Source organism: Scyliorhinus torazame, chromosome 24, assembly GCF_047496885.1.
Source record: "Scyliorhinus torazame isolate Kashiwa2021f chromosome 24, sScyTor2.1, whole genome shotgun sequence".
Classification (NCBI taxonomy): Eukaryota; Metazoa; Chordata; class Chondrichthyes; order Carcharhiniformes; family Scyliorhinidae; genus Scyliorhinus; species Scyliorhinus torazame.
Genome location: NC_092730.1, coordinates 56272266 through 56283885, shown reverse-complemented (window position 1 = coordinate 56283885; position 11620 = coordinate 56272266).

Here is an 11620-nt window from a genome sequence, read left to right as displayed (position 1 = left end):
TGCAGAGAGCTCAGTTACACAGCAGAGAGCACAGTTACACAGCAGAGAGCACGGTTAAACAGCAAAGACCTCAGTTACACAGCAGAGAGCTTAGTTACAGAGCAGAGAGCACAGTTACACATCAGAAAGCTCAGTTACACAGCAGAGAGCACAGTTACACCGCAGACAGCACGGTTACACAGCAGAGAGCTCAGTTACACAGCAGAGAGCTCAGTTACACAGCAGAGAGCACAGTTACACAGCAGAGAGCACGGTTACACAGCAGAGAGCACGGTTACACAGCAGAGAGCACAGTTACACAGCAGAGAGATTTGTTACACAGCAGAGAGCACAGTTACACAGCAGAGAGCACGGTTACACAGCAGAGAGCACGGTTAAACAGCAAAGACCTCAGTTACACAGCAGAGAGTTCTGTTACACAGCAGAGAGTACGGTTACACAGCAGGGAGCACGGTTAAACAGCAGAGAACTCAGTTACACAGCAGAGAGATCTGTTACACAGCAGAGCGCAGAGTTACACAGCAGACTGCACGGTTACACAGCAGAGAGTACAGTGCACAGCAGAGAGCACAGTTATACAGCAGGGAGCACAGTTACATAGCAGAGAGCACAGTTACACAGCAGCCAGCACGGTTACACAGCAGAGAGCACAGTTACACAGCAGAGAGCACAGTTACACAGCAGAGAGCACAGTTACACAGAGAGAGCACACTTACACAGCAGAAAGCTCAGTTACACAACAGAGAGCACAGTTACACAGCAGAGAGCACAGTTACACAGCAGAGAGCTCCGTTACACAGCAGAGTGTGCAGTTACATAGCAGAGAGCAAGGTTACACAACAGAGAGCACATTTACACAGCAGCCAGCACGGTTACACAGCAGAGAGCCCAGTTACACAGCAGAGAGCACAGTTACACAGCAGAGATCAAGGTTACACAGCAGAGAGCACATTTACACAGCAGAGAGCACAGTTACACAGCTGAGAGCACAGTTACACAGCAGAGAGCACAGTTACACAGCTGAGAGCACAGTTACACAGCAGAGAGCACAGTTACACAGCAGTGAGCACAATTACACAGCAGAGAGCACAGTTACACAGCAGAGATCAAGGTTACACAGCAGAGAGCACAGTTACACAGCAGAGAGCACAGTTACACAGCAGCGAGCACAGTTACACAGCAGCGAGCACGGTTACACAGCAGAGAGCACAGTTACACAGCAGAGAGCTCAGTTACTCAGCAGAGAGCACGGTTACAAAGCAGAGAGCTCAGTTACACAGCAGAGAGCTCAGTTACACAGCAGAGAGCCCGGTTACACAGCAGAGAGCACAGTTACAAAGCAGAGAGCACGGTTACACAGCAGAGAGCACGGTTCCACAGCAGAGAGCAAGGTTACACAGCAGAGATCACAGTTACACAGCAGCGAGCACGGTTACACAGCAGAGAGCTCAGTTACACATCAGAGAGCTCAGTTACACAGGAGAGAGCACAGTTACACAGCAGCGAGCACGTTTACACAGCAGAGAGCACAGTTACACAGCAGAGAGCACAGTTACACAGCAGTGAGCACAATTACACAGCAGAGAGCTCAGTTACACAGAAGAGAGCACAGTTACACAGCAGTGAGCACAATTACACAGCAGAGAGCTCAGTTACACAGAAGAGAGCAAGGTTACACAGCAGAGAGCACAGTTACACAGCAGCGAGCACGGTTACACAGCAGAGAGCACAGTTACACAGCAGAGAGCTCAGTTACTCAGCAGAGAGCACGGTTACAAAGCAGAGAGCTCAGTTACACAGCAGAGAGCTCAGTTACACAGCAGAGAGCCCGGTTACACAGCAGAGAGCACAGTTACAAAGCAGAGAGCACGGTTACACAGCAGAGAGCACGGTTCCACAGCAGAGAGCAAGGTTACACAGCAGAGATCACAGTTACACAGCAGCCAGCACGGTTACACAGCAGAGAGCTCAGTTACACAGCAGAGAGCCCAGTTACACAGCAGAGAGCACAGTTACACAGCAGCGAGCAGGTTTACACAGCAGAGAGCTCAGTTACACCGCAGAGAGCACGGTTACAAAGCAGATAGCTCAGTTACACAGCAGAGTGCTCAGTTACTCAGCAGAGAGCACGGTTACAAAGCAGAGAGCTCAGTTACACAGCTGAGAGCTCAGTTACACAGCAGAGAGCTCAGTTACACAGCAGAGAGCCCGGTTACACAGCAGAGAGCACAGTTACAAAGCAGAGAGCACGGTTACACAGCAGAGAGCACGGTTCCACAGCAGAGAGCAAGGTTACGCAGCAGAGAGCACAGTTACACAGCAGCGAGCACGGTTACAAAGCAGACAGCTCAGTTACACAGCAGAGAGCTCAGTTACACAGCAGAGAGCTCAGTTACACAGCAGAGAGCTCAGTTACACAGCAGAGAGCACTGTTACACAGCAGAGAGCTCAGTTACACAGCAGAGAGCACAGTTACACAGCAGAGAGGTCAGTTATATAGGAGAGAGCACGATTACACAGCAGAGAGCACAGTTACGCAGCAGAGAGCAAGGTTACACAGCACAGAGCTCAGTTACACAGCAGAGAGCCCAGTTACACATCAGAGAGCACAGTTACAAAGCAGAGAGCACAGTAACAGCAGAGAGGACAGTTACACAGCAGAGAGCACGGTTACACAGCAGCGAGCACGGTCACACAGCAGAGAGCCCGGTTACACAGCCGAGAGCACAGTTACAAAGCAGAGAGCATGGTTGCACAGCAGAGAGCTCAGTTACATAGCAGAGAGCTCAGTTACACAACAGCGAGCACGTTTACACAACAGATAGCTCAGTTACATAACAGAGAGCTCAGTTACACAGCAGAGAGCTTAGTTACACAGCAGCAGGCAGAGTTACGCAGCAGAGAGCACAGTTACACAGCAGAGAGCACAATTACACAGCAGAGAGTACAGTTACACAGCAGGCAGCTCAGTTACATAGCAGAGAGCTCAGTTACACAGCGGAGAGCTCAGTTACACAGCAGCAGGCACAGTTACGCAGCAGAGAGGACCGTTACAAAGCAGAGAGCACGGTTACACGGTAGAGAGCACAGTTATACAGCAGGGAGCTCAGTTACACAGCAGACAGCTCAGTTACACAGCGGAGAGCTCAGTTACACAGCAGCAGGCACAGTTACACAGCAGTGAGCACAGTTACAAAGCAGAGAGCACGGTTGCACAGCAGAGAGCTCAGTTACATAGCAGAGAGCTCAGTTACACAACAGCGAGCACGGTTATACAGCAGATAGCTTAGTTACATATCAGAGAGCACAGTTACACAGCAGAGAGCTTAGTTACACAGCAGCAGGCAGAGTTACGCAGCAGAGAGCACAGTTACACAGCAGAGAGCACAGTTACACAGCAGAGAGCACAGTTACACAGCAGGGAGCTCAGTTACATAGCAGAGAGCTCAGTTACACAGCGGAGAGCTCAGGTACACAGCAGCAAGCACAGTTACACAGCAGTGAGCACAGTTACACAGCAGAGAGCACGGTTACACAGCATAGAGCACAGTTACACAGCAGAGAGAACAGTTACACAGCAGGATATACATTTACAAGCAGGGCCTCTCTGTGTGCAGCAGAAAACACATTTTCCGAAATCACCTTTTTCTCCATCTCGGCACCTTTTCTGTGTCATTGTGTGTGTGGCCTGATAGTCTCTTCCTGCTTTTCTGTGTGTCTTTCTCTGTCTGTCACAGCCGTGCTGATGTTACGCATTAATCTCACTTTTCCCAAACAGTAATTGTGATTGATAGATACAGAAAGATTTCCACAGTGACATTCAGTACCAATGTTTGATAGAAACTGAATCCCGCCCTCACATACAGTACCAGATATTGACTCATAATGAAGGAATCCTGCTCTCACAAACTGTTCCAGAGACTGAGGTGCAGAGTGTTCCCTCCACTCGCGAACACTACCTGTGATTTACAGATACAGAACAAATCTCAGTCAGGTGAGTAGCAGAGTTTGATGGGTACGACACGTGTTCCACACTCACCTTCTCTGCGCCAGATAATCAGATGCAGTCGACACGCGGTGTCTGTGTTGGTTTAACAAGAGTTTTACACAAGACCCGGTCCACATTTACACAATATCAGGGTATAAGACGTTGGAGCAGAAGTAGGCCATTCAGCCCATCGAATATGCTCCGTATTTCAATGAGATCATGCTTGACCTGATATATGACGTGTTATGACCTCATACGGTGGCACGTTGTCACAGTGGCTACCTCACAGCGCCTGCGATCCGGGTTCAATTCCAACCTTTGGTCACTGACTGTGTGGAGTTTGCACTTTCTCTCCGTGTCTGTGTGGGTTTCCTCCGGGTGCTGCGATTTCCTCGCACAGTCCAAATGTGTGCGGGGTAGGTGGAGTGTCCATGCTAAATTGCCCCTTAGTCTTCAGAAAGGTGGGTAGTGTTACAGGGATGTGATGGGGACACAGGGGCTCTTTCAGAATATCGTTGCAGAGTCGATTGGCAGAATGGCCTCCTTTTACATTTTAATGATTTCATGATAATCCTCATGTCCACTTTCCCGACTTTTTCTCTCTACATTTCATGATGAATCTTTAAAACCAACATTCCAACCAAGCCTCAGGTAGCAGTAACTCCGCAATGGTCGTTAATTTCCCGGCTGTCAATCATTTGGCCAATCTGAGGGAAGTCACATCCTGGAAATGTCATACATTGATCCAGTCCTAAAGTAAATTAAGTCCCTGATCACCATCGGCCCTTTGAGGGTAAGATCTGACTGGTGGTGATTTAACCTGAGGATCACCATACCTCAGGCGAGGAGCAATAATAATAATAATAATCGCTTATTGTCACAAGTCGGCTTCAATGAAGTTACTGTGAAAAGCCCGACTCGCCACATTCCGGCGCCTGTTCCGGGAGGCTGGAACGGGAATTGTGAGAAGGCGGGGTTTTCATGATTCAGTTCTATTATAGCCGTGTGATCTGAAACTAATTCGTCTGGTTTTCTCTCTGTTAATCTTGTCTCACAGTGAGGCAAACCTCACTGATTGGATAGACGAGTGATCGTTCTTCAGTCTTGTCATGAACGGACCCGCTGAATATGGAGGGAAATCCTGTGTGGCAGGATTTACCTCCAACTCAATCTTTCAGTTTGTGGATGATACCACTGTGGTAAGTCTTATCGCATACAATGACGAATCAGATACAGAAGGTAGATAAATCACATGGTTTCATAGTGTACTGTTATGTGACTTTACCTTCAAGACATGGACATTTAAGCAATGTACATTGAAGAAAACAGTGATGTCAGAGAGTGGTTGGAGCTGGGCTTTAGGTCAGCCATTTTGTAGGTTTTTAGTTTCAGTTTAAAAGCAGCTTGTGTGTGTCTGTGTGTTTCCAGAGAGCTGCAAGTTTGAAAAGAGCTTGGGAGCGTCTGTGTTTGCAGGGATCTGGGCCTCTGACATAAAGGACGATCTCTGGATTATTTGGGAGATTTAAATTCATAATTGGAAAGCCTTTAGCCTGATGTGATTCTGTTTAAAGGTGTTAAGTCGCTTGGAAGTTTGAAGGCACATTTTAAGGAATTATTTACCATTGCAATATTTTCTGAGTGATCTTTGAAGTAAGGGGTGTTAAGAGATCCAATGTTTATTTAAGATGTTAAGTTGAGTTCATGGGATAAACAGTTTTTTGTGTTTAAAAACCCACGTGTCCATAATTGTAATCCCACACCTAGGGAAAAAGCCATGTGCTAAGATGCTAAGAAAAGCAACAAATCCATTGAAGGGAGAGATTGGTTGAACTTCATGATACATCTTGGGGTTCTGAAAACGCCTCGCCCATAACAATTGGGGGCTCATCCGGGATAAAAGTCTATCTATTGGATTGGCTTTTGTGAACTTAAAGACAGTGAAGGATTGTTGCTTTTCCGCTGTGGTATTTTAGTTTAAGTGGGGAGAGTGTTGTGAACCATGGCTCTTTCAGAGGCCCAGAAGTTTTTGGATGTGGAGAATGTCACACGTACTACTTTACGGACAGGAACGAAAAGCAGACTGTTAGATTTGGCAAGAACATTGCAGTTAACATTACCTGACAAAATGCGAAAAGATGAGGTAGTTATGACGGTGGTTAAGCATTTAAAGTTGCCTGAGATAGAGTTTGACTCATTGGAAATGGCAAAAATTCAGTTGCTAATGAAACAAATGGAACATGAGAACGAATTAAAGCGGCTTGAATACGAGAGTGAGAGAGAGGAAAAAGGAAGAGAAAGAGAGTGAAAGGAAAAAGAAAGGGAGCGAGAAGAAAGAAGAAAAGCAAGAATAGCCCTAGCAGAACAAAAAGAAAAGGAAAGGGAAATACAGATCAGGGAAAAAGATAAAGATAGGGAGTTTGAACTTCAGAAAATGGCCATGAAACTTGACAATCTGTAAAAATTGGCAGATGTGAAGGGAAACGTACAGTTGGATGATAGCGATGAGGATAGTGAGAAAGAGCGTCATAGTCGAAGGCTTGGTGGGAATCTATTTAAATATGTCCAAGCATTACCAACCGTTGACGAGAAGGAAGTGGAAGCCTTTTTCATTTCATTTGCGAAGGTAGCGAAACAAATGAAATGGCCACAGGACATGTGGGTGTTACTGATTCAAACAAAGCTGGTAGGTAGAGCGAGTGAAGTGTTTGCATCACTCCCGGAGGAGGTATCTGGAACGTATGAGGAGATGAAGAAACCCATCTTGAGTGCATATGAGCGAGTGCCGGAAGCTTCCAGACAAATGTTTAGAAATTTAAGGACAGAATTTGGTCAAACATACATGGAGTTTGAAAGGCTGAAACAGAGTAATTTTGATAGGTGTATAAGGGCTTTGAAAATAGATCAAACGTATGAAGCTCTCAGAGAAATAATACGTTTGAAGGAGTTTAAAAATTCAATTCCTGATGTAGTGAGAACTCATGTGGAAGAACAGGGGGTTAAAACTGCGAGATTAGCAGCGGAAACGGCAGATGATTATGAATTTGTTCATAAATCAAAGATTGGTTTCCGACATCAGTTTCAGCCGGTGAGGGATAGAAACTGGGGACATGAGAAATACTCAAGTGGTAAAGGTAAAGGTGATCTGATGGCAGACACTAAAGAGAGAGTACCTCAGATTAAAAAAGACATCCAGGAAGTTGGAAAAGAACTGAAAAGTTTCAAATGTTTTCACTGTGATAAACTAGGCCATGTAAAGTCACAGTGTTGATGGTTGAAGAAAAGCACTGAGAAGGTTGATGTGGTAAAACAGGATAAGACGGTGGGGTTTGTTAGAGTGGTAAAGGAAAGCCCAAGGGAAGTGAAGGAGGTGCAAACAATTGTACAGCCTGTTAAGGAAGTAATTGTTAAGAAGGTGCCAGATGTATTTAAATAATTTAGTTGTCTGGGTAAAGTTTACTCCTGTGTATCAGGAGGAGCAGGTAAATAAGTCACAATTTTAAGAGATACAGTAGCTAGTCAATCTTTAATTGTAAGAGATGAGGAATTATGTAGTTTGGGAAGAATGTTGCCAGAAAAGGTGGTGATATGTGGAATTCAGTGTGAGAGGAGTAGTGTTCCATTATATAAGGTAAGGTTGGAAAGTCCAATGAAGGGAAGTGCTAGTCGGAGTAATAGATAAACTATCTTGTCCAGGAATACAGTTTATCTTGGGTAATGTATAGCTGCATCGCAGATGGGAGTGATGCCTACCGTGGTTGATAAACCAGTGGAAAATCAGACAACTGAAGTGTTGAAGGACGAAGATCCTGGGATTTTTCCGGATTGTGTAGTAACAAGGTCGCAAAGTCACAGGCTAAGACAAGATGAGAAATCAAAGAGTGAAGATGAAGTTGAAGTGCAATTATCCGAAACGATATTTGATCAGATGGTTGAAAAAGAACAAGAACAGGTGGAGGATGAGGCGGATATTTTTAGTTCAGGAAAATTGGCGGAGTTACAACGGAAAGATGTAGAAATGAAACGGATATATCAGAAAGCATAAACGGAAGAGGAATCTGAGAGTATACCAGAGTGTTATTCCCGTAAAAATGATGTCCTAATGAGAAAATGGAGACGTGTACATATGCAGGCGGAAGAAAAGTGGGCAGAAGTTCATCAAGTAGTATTGCCGGTCGGGTATACAAAAGAGGTGTTGCGAGTTGCACATGAGGTACCAGTGGGAGGTCATTTGGGAAAAGGGAAAACTCAAGCTAAAATCCAGAAACATTTTTATTGGCCTGGACTACATAAAGATGTAGTTAAATTTTGTCAATCATGTCGCACATGTCAAGTGATATGGAAAACTCTAGCAGTGATGTAACCAGCGCCCTTAATACCCATTCCAGCATTTGCTACAGGAATAGTGCCAGAGGACTGGAGGGCAGCAAATGTGGTCCCTTTGTTCAAAAAGGGGAGCAGAGACAACCCCGGCAACTATAGACCGGTGAGCCTCACGTCTGTAGTGGGTAAAGTCTTGGAGGGGATTATAAGAGACAAGATTTATAATCATCTAGATAGGAATAATATGATCAGGGATAGTCAGCATGGCTTTGTGAAGGGTAGGTCATGCCTCACAAACCTTATTGAGTTCTTTGAGAAGGTGACTGAACAGGTAGACGAGGGTAGAGCAGTTGATGTTGGTGTATATGGATTTCAGCAAAGCGTTTGATAAGGTTCCCCACGGTAGGCTATTGCAGAAAATACGGAGGCTGGGGATTGAGGGTGATTTAGAGATGTGGATCAGAAATTGGCTAGCTGAAAGAAGACAGAGGGTGGTGGTTGATGGGAAATGTTCAGAATGGAGTTCAGTTACAAGTGGAGTACCACAAGGATCTGTTCTTGGGCCGTTGCTGTTTGTCATTTTTATCAATGACCTAGAGGAAGGCGCAGAAGGGTGGGTGAGTAAATTTGCAGACGATACTAAAGTCGGTGGTGTTGTCGATAGTGTGGAAGGATGTAGCAGGTTACAGAGGGATATAGATAAGCTGCAGAGCTGGGCTGAAAGGTGGCAAATGGAGTTTAATGTAGAGAAGTGTGAGGTGATTCACTTTGGCAGGAATAACAGGAATGCGGAATATTTGGCTATGGAGGGAAAATATTATGAGGAAAGGCTAATGGACTTGATGTTGTTTTCGTTGGAGAGAAGAGGATACTTAATAGAGGCATACAAAATGATCAGGGGGTTAGATAGGGTGGACAGTGAGAGCCTTCTCCCGCGGATGGAAATGGCTTGCACGAGGGGACATAGCTTTAAACTGAGGGGTAATAGATATCGGACAGAGTTCAGAGGTAGGTTCTTTACGCAAAGAGTAGTGAGGCCGTGGAATGCCCTACCTGCAACAGTAGTGAATTCGCCAACATTGAGGGCATTTAAATGTTTATTGAATAAACATATGGATGATAATGGCATAGTGTAGGTTAGATGGCTTTCGTTTCGGTGCAACATCGTGGGCCGAAGGGCCTGTACCGTTCTATGTTCTATGTTCTAACTCGATGCAATCCGGCCTCACAACTTGGACTGGATTGTCACATCGGTGATTGCAGAAACTTTGGAAAAATGAGTCCCACTGGGAGAAAGCAGGATGGAAAATCGACAATGATGGGTTTCGAACCCACGCATGCAGAGCACAATGGATTAGCAGACCGTCCCCTTAACCACTCGGCCACCTCACCCCGAAAGCGCATTGATCAAATCAAAGGCTTATCAGGTACAAATAACCATTGTATTCAGCCAGCTGCGCGGATTCAAAAGCGTGCGTCTGCTTTTACTTGAGGAGAAATTCAGAATCCCACACCATGATCAAACGACCTTTAAATACCCTGTCCGTTTCTTACACGTGTTCTGCACTGATATATTCGCTGCAATAACTTCCCGGGAGATCAAACCTCCTCCCGATTTCAGTCAGTGACACCATCCGGGCTCGCCCGGATTTTTGAACCCGGGACATCTGGCATTTTATCGCAGCTGAGAATCAATGTCAATGTCAGGAGTGGGATTGAACCCTGGTCTCCAGAGGAGACTGACACCTGATGTATCCAAACGGTTCGGAGATGATTGGGCCGTGTTGGGGTGATCTTTCCGTGCGTCGGTGCAGATTGGATGGGCTGAATGGTCTACTTCTGCACTGGAGGCATTCTATGATTACTTAACCAGGGTGCAAACGGCAGCATCAGGCCACAAGGAATAGGTAAGGTCTCAGGCCAGAGCAAGAGTCCTATGTAATGACACACAGAACATCAGAAATAAATACATTTATTGTGGACTGGTGCCATCTCCTGGCTGACAGGGAGCAGTGCGACACGGACACTTTCTTTCAGGAGCATTTCAAATTGGAGTGAAATAACATAAACATAGTAAGACATCGTTTACGAAACAATTTATCAAACTAATGCAAAGCATCAAAAGGACTCAACCTTCGGCGGTATGTGATGGGGGGATACTGGTGAGCATCGCTGCCTTCCAAGCAGTTGATCCGGGTGCGATTCCCGGCCATCGCAATAATAATTTGATCGGAGGCGTTTGCGTGATTTCGTGTGTTTCGAGCTGAGGAAGAGAGCTGGAGAAAATGAGGTAGCTGGAGGCAGGAATCTTCGCTTGTTCTAAATAGTCTGGTTGGATTGTTCACGTCCGTCCGAGTGGCGAAAGTGTGATCTCGGTTTCTATAGTAGTTTATTATTGGATATTGTTATATATGCTTATTGCCCCTCTGTGGGGTATTCCTGGAAGTTATTATATAAACTTTTCCCCTTCTCGCTGTTAAAGGATTTGAAAACACTAAAAAAACTCCCGGTTTGATCTTTACCAAATGACATGACTGTGTTAATCAAACATAACTCATTCCAGTCAGTGGAGATGTGATATTGGCACCAATAATACTCACACACCACAGCAGATGTTGTCTGTTTTCCTCAGAGAGAGTCAATTGAAGAGCTTCCCTATTTTGTTACTTTGAGCTTCACAGTGATGTAATGCTGTCTGCTTCATTCCTGGGGAAAATGTCCCGTTCACACTGGATGCAACACTTTGATACTAATCTACTGAAAATAAAAGGCGGATGTGCCGCAGGGTGATAGAGTCATGTTTAATTTTGGGGTGACTGAGAATATAAATAGCAGAGGATGGTTTCGATCCATCGACCTCTGGGTTATGGGCCCAACACGCTGCGCTGCGCCACTCTGCTTTTTAGACCCACTGTGTTCGCAATTGCTGTTCTGCGGCAGCCACATAACTATTTTACTCTTAAACGAGAACCACGTGTTGTGAAGCTCACCTTGGCTGGACAATAACACGGAACATCAGCACGGCTGTAACAGACAGAGAAAGACACACAGTAAAGCAGGAAGAGACTATCAGGACACACACACAATGACACACAGAAAAGGTGCCGAGCAAACCAGCAAGGTACTGAAATGGAAAAACTGGTTATTTAGGAAAAAGGGATTTTCTGTTCCACAAAGATAGGCAATTAAATGTTTTTCCTGCTGTGTAACGGTGCTCTCTGCTGTCTGCTGTGTAACTGAGCTCTCTGCTGTGTAACTGTTCTCTCTCTTGGAACCGTGACTGTGCCGGTGACAGATCTTCACTGTGATTGT